We start from the raw sequence: 14,514 nt of genomic DNA on the forward strand, positions 1-14,514 counted from the left end.
TCACAGAGCTAGCACAAACAATCCTAAATTTTATATGGATCCACAAAAGATTCTGAATAGCCAAAATAATCTTGAAAAAGCAAAGCAAAGCTGGAGGTATCACAATTCTGGACTTCAAATTATATTACAAAGCTGTAATAATCAAAACAGTATGGTACTGGCACAAAAATAGACACATAGATGAATGGAACAGAATAGAAAGCCCAGAAATAAACCCACAATTATATGGTCAATTAATCTTCAACAAAGCAGGAAAGACTACCCAATAGGGAAAAAAAACAGTCTCTTCAATAAATGGTGTGGAAGACTGGACAGCAACATGCAAAAGAATGAAACTGGACCACTTTCTTACACCAAACACAGAACTAAATTCAAAATGGCTTAAGGACCAAAGTGTGAGACATGAAACCATAAAAATCCTAGAAGAGAACACAGGCAGTAACTTCTCTGACATTGTCCATAGCAACTTTTTTCTACATAGGTCCCCTGAGGCAACAGAAATAAAAGCAAAGATAAACTCTTTAGGACTGCATCAAAATAAAAAGCTTCTGCACAGCAAAGGGAATAATCAATAAAACTAAAAAGGAACCAACGGGATGGGAAAAGATATTTGCAAATGACATATCCAATAAAGAGCTGGTATCCAAAATATATAAAGAACTTATAAAACTCAAACCAACACCCAAAAAAACAAATAGTCCAATTAAAGAATGGGCAGAAGACATGAATAGACATTTCTCCAAAGATGTCCAGATGGCCGAAAGTCACATGAAAAGATTCTCACCATCACTTACGATCAGGGAAATTTAAATCAAAACTATCATGAGCAATCCCACCTCACAACTGTCAGAATGGCTAAAATCAACAACATGAGAAACAACAGGTGTTGGCAAGGATGTAGAGGAAAACAAACCCTCTTGCACTGTTGGTGGGAATGCAGACTGGTACAACCACTATGGAAAACAGTATGGAGGTTGCTTAGAAAGTTAAAAATAGAACTACCCTACCATCCAGCAATTGCACCACTGGGTATTTACCCAAAGGATACAAGAAAGGTAATTCAAAGGGATACATGCACCCCTATGTTTATGGCATCATTGTTTACAATAACCTAGATACAGAAACAGACCAAAGGTCCATTTATAGATGAATGGATAAAGAAGGAGTGGTATCTATATATACAATGGAATATTATTCAGCCATAAAAATGAATGAAATCTTGCCATTTGAAACATCATGGATGGAGCTGGAGAGTATAATGCTAAGCAAAATAAGTTGGTCAGAGAAAGACAAATGCCATATGATTTTACTCATATGTGGAATTTAAGAAACAAAACAAAGAGAAAATAAGGGAGAGTGAGAGACAAACGAAGAAACAGACTCTTTAGAGCATACTGTTAACTATGTTTACCAGAGAGAAGGTAGGTGGGGGAATGGGTTAAATAGGTGATGGGGATTAAAGAGTACACTTGTCAGGATGAGCACTGGGTGATATATGGAATTGTTGAATCACTATATCATACACCAGGAATGAATATAACACTGTATGTTAACTCACTGGTATTAAAATAAAAACTTTTGGGGCACATGGGTGGCTCAGTTGGTGAAGCATCTGACTTCGGCTCAGGTCATGATCTCATGGTTCGTGAGTTCGAGCCCCACATCAGGCTCTGTGCTGACAGTTCAGAGCCTGGAGCCTGCTTTGGATTCTGTCTCCCTCTCTCTCTTCCCTTCCCACAGTTGTGCTCTCTCTCTCTCTCTCTCTCTCTCTCTCTGGCTGTCTCTCTCTCTCTCTTAAAAATAGATAACCAGTAAAAAAATTTTTTTAATACAATAAACACTTTTAAAAATTTACTAATCACATCATAGAGAAGAATACCAAAAACAAAGATCGTAAAAGTAACCAGAGAGAAAAGATAGTTTACCTATAATTAAAGTCATGGCAGGCCACATTGACAGTCAGAAGACAATGGAGTATTTCAACAAATTGAGAGCAAATAGCTCTCCATCCAGAAGTTTAAAGACTATCAAGAATAAAAGCAAATTTTCCAAAAGAAAAACATAACTAAGGCATTTCCTACCAACTGATCCTCACAAAATGCAATTCTACAACATATATTTCAGGAAGAATGAAAATTATACCAGAGTAGAGTCTGGGATTCAAGAAGGCAAGAGAGAATAGTGAGGGGAAGATAATCTTTGACTGTATAAAACAATAATGTGTCTAATTTGTGGGTTAAAACACAGTCAAGATGGAGTCAAAAGTACCAAACAGTAGTAGTATGTAAGTCAGAAGGGGATAACCAGACTTAGTCATCTTGGGTTTTGAGTGTCTGACAAGACAGCAAAGAAAATAAATGCAGACTATGTTAAGTTATACATGCATAATAACATTTTCACCATCAACATTGTAAGAATGGAGATGGTGTATCCAACTTTCAAATCAGTAGAGGGGGGACAAATGGAATGAGAAAGATAAAAAACAAAGCTAACCACAAAAAAGACTTAAAGATGGGAGAATAAACACAATTATTTGAATGAACAAAAGGTTAAATTTGTAATAATGGTAAGAGCAGAAAGAAACATCGATTATATGTTCAAAATAGTGACAAAGAAATAAGCTAATATAATATGCAAGCTATACTTATAAATAAAATCATATTTTATAAATCAAAGCACCTACATGCATCTGATTGGACATAAAGCTTAAAATATTCTGATCAGGGATTTAAAAGCCATGCTGGAATTTTGTAAATCTATATAGAAAAGCATATGACCTACATAAATCCAATGTAGGGATATAACAATATATATGAATAAATAGAAAATGCAAGTTGCAGAATTGTACATATAATCCTTTCTTTGTTAAAAAAATTTTTTTCCAGTGTGTACGTGATTGAACTCACACATAAACACACACATCTATATAAAATGCATAGAAAAAATCTTGAACACATGGGAGGCTCTTTATAACTTTATGCATTTTGCATTATTGGAAATTGTTTATACAATAGGCATGTGTTCCTTTTATAATAAAAAAATAATAAATGTAGAAAATGCAAAAAAAAAAAGCATCTAAAGGGCTCAAGGGACTATAAACAGATAAGAAAAACAAGAGGGAATAAAATGAAGGTCATGGAAAAGAATCAGACCAGAAAAAAATAAAATAAAAAAATATAGTGAGAAATTGGAAAACAGGAACGCCAAAAGGTTATATAAATGTTGTTCTGGTTAACTTCTCCGATTTAAAAAAAAAAAAAATGGCTCTTTTATTTACTGGTTGGTTTTATTTTTTTGTTTTTTTTATAATGTGTGCTGGTATGTTGCCAAAGCTCTAGATTTCTCTGCAGCTAATTAAGACCCTTGTCTGGATTTGGACCCTGGAGATAAAGGTCAAAACTGCTGGTAGGGGCTCTCAATGGTTTTAACTGTTGTTCTTTGCACTCCTAAAAGCTTAACTCCTTAATTGCCAACCTGAAAAATGGTGTTGTCCTTTCCCCTGACAAACAAACCCTCCCTCCAGTTTAAATCTTTGCCCATTTAACCCCTCGTTAACTCATTGAACCCCTTCAACTGAATTTACATGTTTGTTTCTTGCAGCTTTGGTATTTTCTGGAGATAATGCTGCCTGGGCACATCATTTCGTCTCTCCTATGGCTAGTTAACATCAGGACCCTGATTTCCCAAACTGCCACAGCTTTTTCAGAATTAAAAGCCCTGTGAGGAAGGTGTTAATCAGAGCAATACTAAAACAATTGGACTCTAGGTACTGTCTCAAATCCTGAGGTAAAAACAGCCCTGAAAATATACAGTGGCTCCCAGGCATCAAAAAAAAGTTATGAAAACTTAACGAGGCAGTGGGCAAGAAAGGCCTAGGCAGGAAATGAGGTAATGAGTCATATGAATTCTAAAGTCTACAGACGTGTGTGTTAGGAGGGAAAGGGAAGAAAAGAAAGGTGCCCCTCTGCACTGCCTGATTTACGGCAAAATACAAAAACATTCTGCTAATGCAGTTTTCGGGAGATTCAGTTGCACAATTAATTATTAAGTTCTCAAAAGAAAATAGGAACTAACGGTATGACTAATTAAAATTCTGGCCTTAAAAATACTGTAACCAAAATCACTTTATTCTTAGCTAATGAAAAATAACATGATCCACCATTGAAGGCCCCCTCAAAGCCTGCTTGGCGTATTCACAATTCTCTTGGTCTCAAAGCTATCTGGCTCTTTTGTTCCAATACAATAGCCTCCATATATCAGACTATCTCTGTTTGCTTCAAGCAACATGGAGAATTTGCTCCTTTTCCACTATGTGAATTTTCATCTTCATGAATCCCTTTCCACATAAGCAAATAGGCAGGTAGGTACCTAATATAGTGACTTCAGTGGTCCCCTGAAATCTCCTAAGCATGTCTCCTGTGCCCCAGGTTCCAAAATACCAGGAACACCACCATGGAAGAGACTTAAAGCCCAAAACAGAATTTAAAATTAGGAAGTTTCCTCTTCTTCGGGTCTCTTTTAAAATGCAAATATGAGGGACACCTACCTGACTGGCTCAGTAAGAGAAGTTTGCAACTCTTGATTTCGGGGTCTTGAGTTCAAGCACCATGTTGGGTATAGAGATTACTTACATGCATACATACATATACACACACAAACTTTAAAATGCAAACATGACAGGAGATATAGCATACAAATCGCTAACATTATAGTTTGAATTAATGCATCAGAGATGCCAACTACCTGACACCCAGGGTAAAATAGCTGAATGTAGACTTCTTAAAATATTTACGTAGACATTTAGCTTCTTTTTCAAGACTCTTAGAGAAAAAGTGTTACTTTTATCACATGTACTTCCTTTCATATGAAATAGAACCTAAACAACATGCTTATATAAGAGAGGGAAAAAATTCTTTTTTCCCTTACCCAGCTTAGGCTCATCAGCTGGAATTCTGCAGATTAGACTGACATGAGACAGATTAACAAGAGGAAAACAAGCCTTAGGTTATTAACATGTGCATCTCACATACACAAAAAAGTATTAAGAGATGAGTAACTCAAAGGGGTGATTAAAACTTCAACTTAATAGTATCTTAGCAAAGAATAATAATTTTGTAGAGAACTGACAAGACAAAGGAAAAGAACTTTGAGCTTCTAGGAGGAGCAAATTATGGAAAGGCAAATCTATAGGAAAACTAATAGCAAGTAAGAGCCAGTTAGTCAAGTTTGTTATGTAGATTCCTCTGGTGCTATCTCTGGGCTGATAAAGATCTAGTTGTCTGCAGTGATTAACTTCTCTCCTTCCTGGCAGAGAGGGGACAGAGGACACTTTCACAAATTTGTGTCCTGCTTTTCAGCAAATAGGAAGAAGGCGGAGTGCTTTTCTTACATCTACTTCTTCTCAATTGCCTTCAGCTCAAAATAATCTGTATGTGAAAGTGGCATATTTTAGGGTGGCATATTCTGCTACCCTTCACTTATTAGATATTATTAGTAATGTTGATATGGATTCTTTTTTCTATTTTAAATTTTCTATCCATTCAGAAATGAATTTTAAAATTCCCATTGCAGTGGCCCTAGCTAATACCTGTAGGTATTAGGTCAGCCTGACTGGGTATCTTAGTGTTATCAGATTATACCATAGACCATTTTCAATTAAAAAATAACAACAGCAACAACAACAAGCTCATCTTTGATTTTTTTTTCCAGTAATAATGCCTTGCTTCAGGGGCGCCTGGGTGGCGCAGTCGGTTAAGCGTCCGACTTCAGCCAGGTCACGATCTCACGGTCCGTGAGTTCGAGCCCCGCGTCAGGCTCTGGGCTGATGGCTCCGAGCCTGGAGCCTGTTTCCGATTCTGTGTCTCCCTCTCTCTCTCTGCCCCTCCCCCGTTCATGCTCTGTCTCTCTCTGTCCCAAAAATAAATAAACGTTGAAAAAAAAAAATTAAAAAAAAAAAAAATAATGCCTTGCTTCAATTTCCCACCTTTAACCTTGACATAAATATGGCCCTTAATGAGATATTTTATAGATGAGAGTTTAATAAGACTTTTAAAATTAGTCTAATTCTATTAATGTTTTAAGGTTTTGATTTTTATAAGATTTCTAATAGAGAAGTTTGAAGAAATGTTTTATAATGGATAATTGATTCTTTCCCATTTTGTGAATGTTTACTTAATGACTTCTGTTTTTCCAAGCTACCAAAGAAGTAGAAGCCATTTAGTAAACAGAAGTGTTTTACCAGTCATTCCTTCACCAACATGTGATTCTCTGTCCTGTTGTGATAAATAGTTGCTATCATCCAGTGTGGCTAAATGGGTTAGTCATCAAGAAAGATTCACTATGTTATTTTTGGATGCTCCAAATATTAGGTGGGTGAGTCTCTATTGCCCCTAAACTCTGGGTCAGAGTAATTCAAACCTACATTCTATGGATTACAGATGCTCAAAGCCAACCTCAGATATTCAGTAACACTATTAAATCTATTTATATATCATACAGAGTTTCTCCTTAAATAATTCAGATTATGGTTCCCCCTCAAGTCTTGCTTATGTCACCCTGGTCCTATGCTAATGCTCCTCTAGTGATAAAACTCTGCCTTCATTTAAAAAAGCAAACAAGTAAAAAAACTACTTATGCAAGATATTGGTATTAAGGTTGAAAGCTGAAGGAAGGAGTCTTTAGCTTACACTATATCAAGCCTTGGACATGCTCATTTTCATAAGCCTTTGACTTCCTCTCATGCAGAATTTTCCCCTGTCCTTTCAGGGCACAGGATTACAAAGCACAATGCCATCTCCCTGTTTCCTCTCCCCACTTTCCCCTTCTTTCTGTCACTCTATGGTTCCTCCATCCCAGATTTGTTTTAGAAACCACCTTTCTTAATCTCATTGTTATATGGAAAACTTCAACTCTCTGTCTATAATAACTATGTCCAAATTGGTTTTTGCCCTCCTTTATGTATCAAACATACCTAGTTGCTCACAGAAGGGTTTTTTACAACATGAAATCCACCATCTTCAAAAAGTCCTGTGAACTGACCAATAATTACTTTAAATATAAGTGGACTAAATTCTCTAATCAGAAGACATAGAGTAGCTTCATGAATAAGAAAAATAAATAAATAAAGACCCAACTATATGTTGCTGACAAGGGATTCACTTCAGCTTCAAGAACACACATAAGCTAAAAGTAAAAGGACGGAAAAAGATATTCCATGCAAGCAGAAACCAAAAGAGAATAGTAGGTGCTATGCTTATATCCTACAAAATAGACTTTAAGTCAAAAGCCATTATAAGAGACAAAGTTCCTTATATAAGGATAAAAGAATAAACTCATCAAGAGGAAATAACAATAGTAAACACATATGCATCAAACACTGGAGCATATATATATAGTAAATATATATAGTAATATATATAAATATATATATATAAAGTAAATATTATATATATATATATATATATATATATATATATATAGTAAATATTAACAGGGGCACCCGGGTGGCTCAGTGGGTTGAATGTCCAACTCTTGATTTCGTCTCAGATCATGATCTCACAGTTTGTGAGAGTGAGCCCCAAATCAGTCTCTGCACTAACAGTACAGAGCCTGGTTGGGGTTCTCTCCCTCTGTCTCTTTGCCCCTCCCCTGCTCACATGCATGCTCTTTCTCTCAAAATAAATAAATAAACATTAAAAAATAAAGTAAATATTAACAGCTCTGAAGACAGAAATAGTGATATAGTAATAGTAGGGAATTTCAGTAGCCCACTTTCAACAATAGGTAGATCATCCAAACAGAAAATTGTAAAGAAACATTGAACCTGAACAACACTTTAGACTAAAAGGATCTAACACACATGTTAAGAACATGCCATCCAACAGCAGCAGAATGCACATTCTTCCCCAGTGCACATGGGACTTCTTCAGAATGATCATATGGAGGTGCCTCAATAAATTAAAAGTAGAATTACTATATGATCCAGCAATCCCACTTCTGAGTACATATCTAAAAGAAATAAAATTACCATCTTGAAGAAATCTCTACATTCCCAAGTTCATTGAGGTACTATTCACAGTAGCCAGAATATGGAAAGAATCCAAGAGCTGGTCAACAGATAAATGGAAAAAGAAATGTGGTATAAACAATGGAATGTTATACAGCCTTAAAAAAGAAGGAAATCGTGCAATGAAGGACATTATGCTAAGTGAAATAAGCCACAGAAAGACAAATATCACAGATTCTCACTTATATGTGGATTTTTTGTTCAGTCAAACTCATAGGGGTTCCTGGGTGGCTCAGTCAGTTAAGTGACCAACTCTTGATTTCAGCTCAGGTCATGAGCTCATGGTCAATCAAGCCCCAAGTCAGGCTCTGCGCTGGGCATGGAGGCTGCTTAAGATTTTCTCTCTCCCTCTGCACCTCCCCCATGCTCCCTTGCACTCTCTCTCTCTCTCTCTCTCTCTCAAAAATAAATAAATAAATAAATAAATAAATAAATAAATAAACAAACAAACAAATAAAAGACAAACTTATAGCAACAGAGAGTAGAATGGAAGTTACCAAAGGCTGAGAGATGGAAAAAAGGAGACATATTGATCAAAGGGTAGAAATTTTCAGTTATAAGATACAAGTTCCGGAGACCTAATGCCCAGTGTGGTGGCTATAGCTATTAACACTGTATTGTATACTTGAAATTTGCTAACAGAGTAGATCTCAAGTGTTCTCAGCGCACATACACAAAAATGGTAACTGTGGGAGGTGATGGATATGTTAAGTAGTTTGATGGTGGTGGTCATTTCACAACGTATACATATATCGAAATATCACATTGTGTATCTTAAATATAAATAATTTTTATTTGTCAAAAATAAATACATAAAAATAAAAATCAAAGTCCTGTGAGCTATACATAGCTGTATTTCTTCTTCATTGTATAAGATTGTTGGAAGTTCTGAGATTTTTCCCCCATTTTTATTTTTTTGGATGCCCCACCCCCTAAACCCCCCACCCCGTACATGAACCTGGGTCACTGCAACGATTTTTTGCTGCCAATACATATCAGTTTCCACAGTTATTCTAAGAAACACACACTGTAGGTCCTTGCTTCTCTACAGATGGTGCCTACATCATGTTAAGCAAACAGGTTAACTGAAACAATATGATGTTGGCCTTTGCTGAGTGAAAAAAGGGACTCCATTTGCAATTTCATGTTTGATGTATTTTGTGCATTGTAGGTACTCAATAATGCTGGTTAAATGAATAGTTGTAAAAATATGCTGCTGGTAAATAAATTCTGAAGTCTTGGCTTCAATTAACATTTTAGATGGGGAAGATAAAAATGATAGCTCCACATTCAACATTTGTCAAGAAGGATGTAGCCTGAGGGGCAATGTTACCAGGGTGCAATTTAAATAGCACCACCACAATAATTAGTTGAGTAAAAGGAAATTGATTCTGCATATTTTTTTAATCTATGCATTATGTACACATATAAAGCTTAAACTGGTTTAAACATTGAGGTGATTTATGTAAAAGCCCAGCAAGTATGACAGAAACTATATTCAGATGGGAAAGGTATTGTCATCTGAAAATATGAATGTGCTTGTAGTGTCTTTCTGGCAATCTTAATTTTACTGCTCTGAACATAAACATTTATATGGCCAAAGAACATAAAAGTCTCAGTTTTTTCAAAGGCACTTTCAGGTGTGTCGCTTATATAACAGCTCCTCATCCTGGAATGGCACTGTAGGCAACATACACTGTCTCTTTATCAACCGTCCAAACTCCTGCATTTTGCAACAACAGAATCCAACAAAGAAAAATAATTAATCAGATGTACCTATCAATTAAATTTGCATCCATGGAAATTTGAATCTCTAACCTTGGTTTTGTGTAACCTCTGGCCATTTTTTTGCTAGTCACCCGCCACGTGTAATATAATTGTCTGTTGGTATGTCTTAGCCAGTCTCTGAGTCAGCTCATTGAACACAGAGACTGGATCCTCCTCTATGTATCATGCCTGACGAATAAAAGGCTTTCAGGAATGCTTATTACAGGAGTGAATGCCAATGATCTGATTATTTGCTCTTTGGGGCCTCTCTGAGATTTATAGTTATGATGTCAACCTCAAGTTCTCTCTGTCCTTTCTTGAGTCATCTTGTCCAACCTCATACCGCAGCTCACATTGCTAGAGCATGTGTCACACTCAGGAGCTGTGCACCCCTAGATGCATTCTCATTCAATCTTTAACACCAGCCTGGAGGGTTGATTTTCGGATTATTGTTGGATTCATTCTCAGAAGATTTCACTGAAGTTTGAAGAAGTTAAGTGTTTTGCCTGAGGTTACACAGCTAGAAAGAGACCAGCTAAGAGTTAAGTCTCTATCTGTTGGATTCCAGAGCTTCCATGTGATTTTAGGCATTTCACTAAAATTCTGAACTGGAAATGAGCCAAAGAAAAAGCTGAGTGCCCATTAGTAATGGATAAAAAGCATCTTGTCTCTGAGGACCTGGGGGCTTGTAAAAATTCCAAGAGTTCTTCATCTCTTCCATCTTCTGTGCCCTCGGTGGAGGCCTTGAGCTGGAGTTACTAACAGAGAGAAGTGGGAGGGGAGATGCTCCCCTGAGTAGTGATCTGCGTCTCCACTGGAAGATGACTGTGGGAAAGGGCCAGGGGGGGTGGGTAGAAGCAGGTGATGCTTTCTTCTGTCTTTAAATGCACAGCCTGTCTGTAGCAGTGGTCCTGCAGTTCTGTACCAGAAGCCAGTACAAAAGCAAGATTCAATTATGGATTTCACCTTTACATAGCTCTAGGGGGAGAGAAGTATATTAATTAAATTTAACCACTGTTGAGTTCATCCAACTCCTCCCATGCTTACCAGGGGCATCTCCATAAAGAGTGCGGTGTCTGCGAGCAGCCAGAGTGAGTATCTACTACGTGTATGATCCAAGGGAAGCCAAAAGGCCCATGGCCTCCCTCCCACACCTTACTTAGCCTGCTCCAGGAACAGAGCCTTCCACCATTGATCTTCTCCACAGCCTATAGGCTGGGCCAACCTCCTCCTTCCAAACTTCTCCCACAACATCCTTTGCAAACAAGTATACAACATCATACAGCATATGTGAAAGAACAGCAAAACTGTGAGTCGAAGAAAGATCTCTCTATCCCTCCCAACTCAATTCTAGCATTCTAGTGGTAGATGAAGTACGTGGTGAATCTGTGAGCAAGGTCTCTGGGGGTGATCAAACAGAGGTGGGCGGCCATTCAGCCAGATCCTAGTGGGGATCCTGCATTAGGCAGAACGTTGGAAGAGGTGGTCTCTAAGATGTGACTCTCTAGTTCTATGAGTACAGTGCTAAGTCTGAGTGTGGTACAGACTGTCAACAATCCAGGTGTTCAGACAAAGGGGAAATGGTGGCTTTCCAACGGGTTATTCTGAAGACAACTTGCAAGTGCCCAACCATCTCTTTGTCACCTAAATCAGATCATTAACAACAGTTACTCCTTGATAAGATATTATTTCTTTGTTGTGTTGCTTATTTATAATCCAACCTTGTCTCAAAGAAGCTCTGAGGTGACTGTAATGTAAATTGGACAAAGCAAGAGTATTAAAAATGCAGACACAGACCTAGAAACCTCCCAAACCCTCGAGCCTAGCAGCTAGCCATAGTGTTTCCTGTATATGGAACAATAGTGACATCCAGTGGTCAATTAAATTATACCCAGATGAGGTTTGCAATTTGTCCCCAACCTAGAAATAATTACACTGGGAAAATTATTTTTTGAGCCACTCAATGTGGGGCTCTTCTGAACTTCAAGAAAGACTTGATGTGTCCTCAAATGCAGGAAAAGACTCTGTCTCCCAGCCTGCAGCTTTAATGTCTGCAGACAGGATTTGCTCAAATGTAGGAAAAAAAGAACTCTCTACAGCCTCATCTATAAAATGGAGCAGGTAATAAACTACCTGCCAAATTGGAGCCAGCAATGAGTTGCCACGGGAAGCACAGTGTGTGAGGACAGCCATAAATGCACACCGGAGGAAAAAAGGAGAGAAGGTATTCCATAAGTCAAACACAGAACAAAGAAAGGAAAGCTGAAAGAATGCGGCCAGATTAATGGTCTCTCAGGCAGAGAACGGCATTGAGGGTAAGGCCTTTGGCTTATTTGCTGCCGTATCCCCAGCACTTAGCACGGTATCCAGCACATGGCAGGTGCTCAGATGGTCTTTTACTCCATGAATAAATGAATGAATGAATTGAGGGGTTTTCAAGCATTCTGTCCTAAAGGACCTGCCAGTTAGAGATGAGGCAGGTCTGCTCAGCCCAGTTTTGATCTGCCCATTGCCCTGTATCTGAAGACCAGCAGGAAAGATGAAGACTCAAAATGATCTTACTAATCTGAGAGTGAAAAGCTGGAACAGTAAAGTGGTGTCCGTAAATCCTACGTCTGTGTGGTTTATACTGAAAATGTACTTGTTTAGTTATCTGATTCACTAACAGAGGTATTCAGCAGCTGACCCACTCACTAGTAAGTAGTGGCCCAGGAGAACAAAACAGGAACCTGTGATAAGCAGCCCCCAAGGTCAAGGTTCAGACAGTTCCTGCTTTATTCCCTTGGGTCCTGACAGCCAGACTTAATCAGAGGCCAATCTAAAGAGCCTTTTGGGCAGACGTGCTCTAGATGGTTTTGCATAAACCGTAGCTTTAGATTATTTATCTAATTTTAAGTGAAATATTTGTAATAAGAAAATAGCATTCAATACAAACAATTTTCTTTAATAACATTTTAGGGGCCAATTACATAGAAAAATGTCTTTATTGTTTAGAAGATTTTACGACTAAATATGTTGATCACATTGATAGTGTTAGCAAACAAAGCAAAAATTTCAAAAATATAGTCCAAATCATCTTATACCATTCTCCTCTGGATCCATCTTTGTGGAGAGGGAGTTAAAAGAGTCTTAAACTACAGCGAATGTCATTTTTGCATAGCCTGTAAAAAAAACAAAATGGCCAAAAGTGATGATTTCCAATTCATGTAATAATTCATCATCCTATAACTTCACCAAAAAAATGTAATAAAACATGATATTCTTGGTAACAGTAGTATGTCTGAGATTCTAATTATGATAAAATACAGAGAAATCCAAGGCAATTTCTTCCTAAAACTGTAATTAGTATAAAAGAGCATAAAGTCTTGGAACAACAAAAACACATTTGTATTAAGAAGATCATTCTTGGCCATTACTAGAAAATTGTGAATTCGTGAAAAGCCACATGTATATAAATTGTTAGCACAATTATTATACTCTTCTCCCCACATGAAATATGATAATATCAACATTACCAGCAATAATAAATTAAAGAGTGTGCATGTGAATTCATTTAACGATTTTACTACGTCTTCTGTGCAGATGGGCTGCAGTCTAGATTAAAGTAAAGATTTGTGAGATTCAAGAATTGCGGAAATGAATCATTACAAATACAACACAGTCTTCCTGCTTATGGGTTCTCCCATCAGCAAAATGTCATTCGCCTTCTAACATAATACGTAATTCCACAACTTCCCAAGAGCATATATGGCATCCTGGGAACCTATTCAGCCCTCAGTATGCACAAGTAAAAGTCCTTGTATGCACCTTTAGTATGCAACTCTCAAGGTCCAAAAGTGCAAGTGTCAGAGAGAAGAGAAAGGTCCTATCAGAGACCAGAGAAAGGGGCCTTCTGCATCCGTAGTTATGGACGCCAGCCATACTTTGTCACTGGATTCCACTTAATTCATTACGTAATACATAAAAGACACTATACGGAAATACAACTGTTTTCAAATGAAAGTCCACTTAAATTCATTTTCTGAGTGCTCGCTTCAGCAGCACATATACTAAAATTGGAACAATACAGAGATTAGCATGACCCCTGCGCAAGGATGACACGCAAATTTGTGAAGTGTTCCATATTTTTTATTCATGTTTGAGGCGTCTGGGTGGCTCAGTTGGTTGGACATCCGACCCTTGATTTTGGCTTAGGTCATAATCTCATGGTTCATGATTTGAGCTCTAAGTCTTGCTCTGTGCTGACAGTGTGGAGCCTTTTTGGGATTCTCTCTCTCCCTCTCTTTCTGCTTCTCCCTCTCGCACACGTGCATACTCTCTCAAATAAATAAACTTTTTTTTAATTTTTTTTAACGTTTATTTATTTTTGAGACAGAGAGAGACAGAGCATGAACAGGGGAGGAGCAGAGAGAGAGGAAGACACAGAATCTGAAACAGGCTCCAGGCTCTGAGCTGTCAGCACAGAGCCCGACGCGGGGCTCGAACTCACGGATGGTGAGATCATGACCTGAGCTGAAGTCCGACGCTCAACCGACCAAGCCACCCAGGCGCCCCTAAACTTTTAAAAAATATATTTAAAAAATAATAAAATAAAATATTCATGTTTCATGGTCAGATTCTCCCATTAAAGTCGAGAACAAGATAAAAATATCTGCTATCATCACATTTGACAATGTCTTACT

General features: G+C 37.6%; 1 non-coding gene across 1 annotated transcript; it reads left to right on the forward strand.

Moving 5' to 3' along the window:
* Nucleotides 1-13,857: 13,857 nt before the first annotated feature.
* Nucleotides 13,858-13,961, forward strand: LOC124517676 (U6 spliceosomal RNA). Its single transcript, XR_006963533.1, has one exon. It is a non-coding gene; the product is annotated as a U6 spliceosomal RNA (small nuclear RNA).
* The last annotated feature ends 553 nt before the right edge of the window (nt 13,962-14,514 follow it).

The sequence above is a fragment of the Lynx rufus genome, unplaced genomic scaffold (assembly GCF_022079265.1).
Source record: "Lynx rufus isolate CCGP_SWC_20201006 ecotype Redwood Valley unplaced genomic scaffold, mLynRuf1.p SCAF_22, whole genome shotgun sequence".
In the NCBI taxonomy this organism is placed as follows: Eukaryota; Metazoa; Chordata; class Mammalia; order Carnivora; family Felidae; genus Lynx; species Lynx rufus.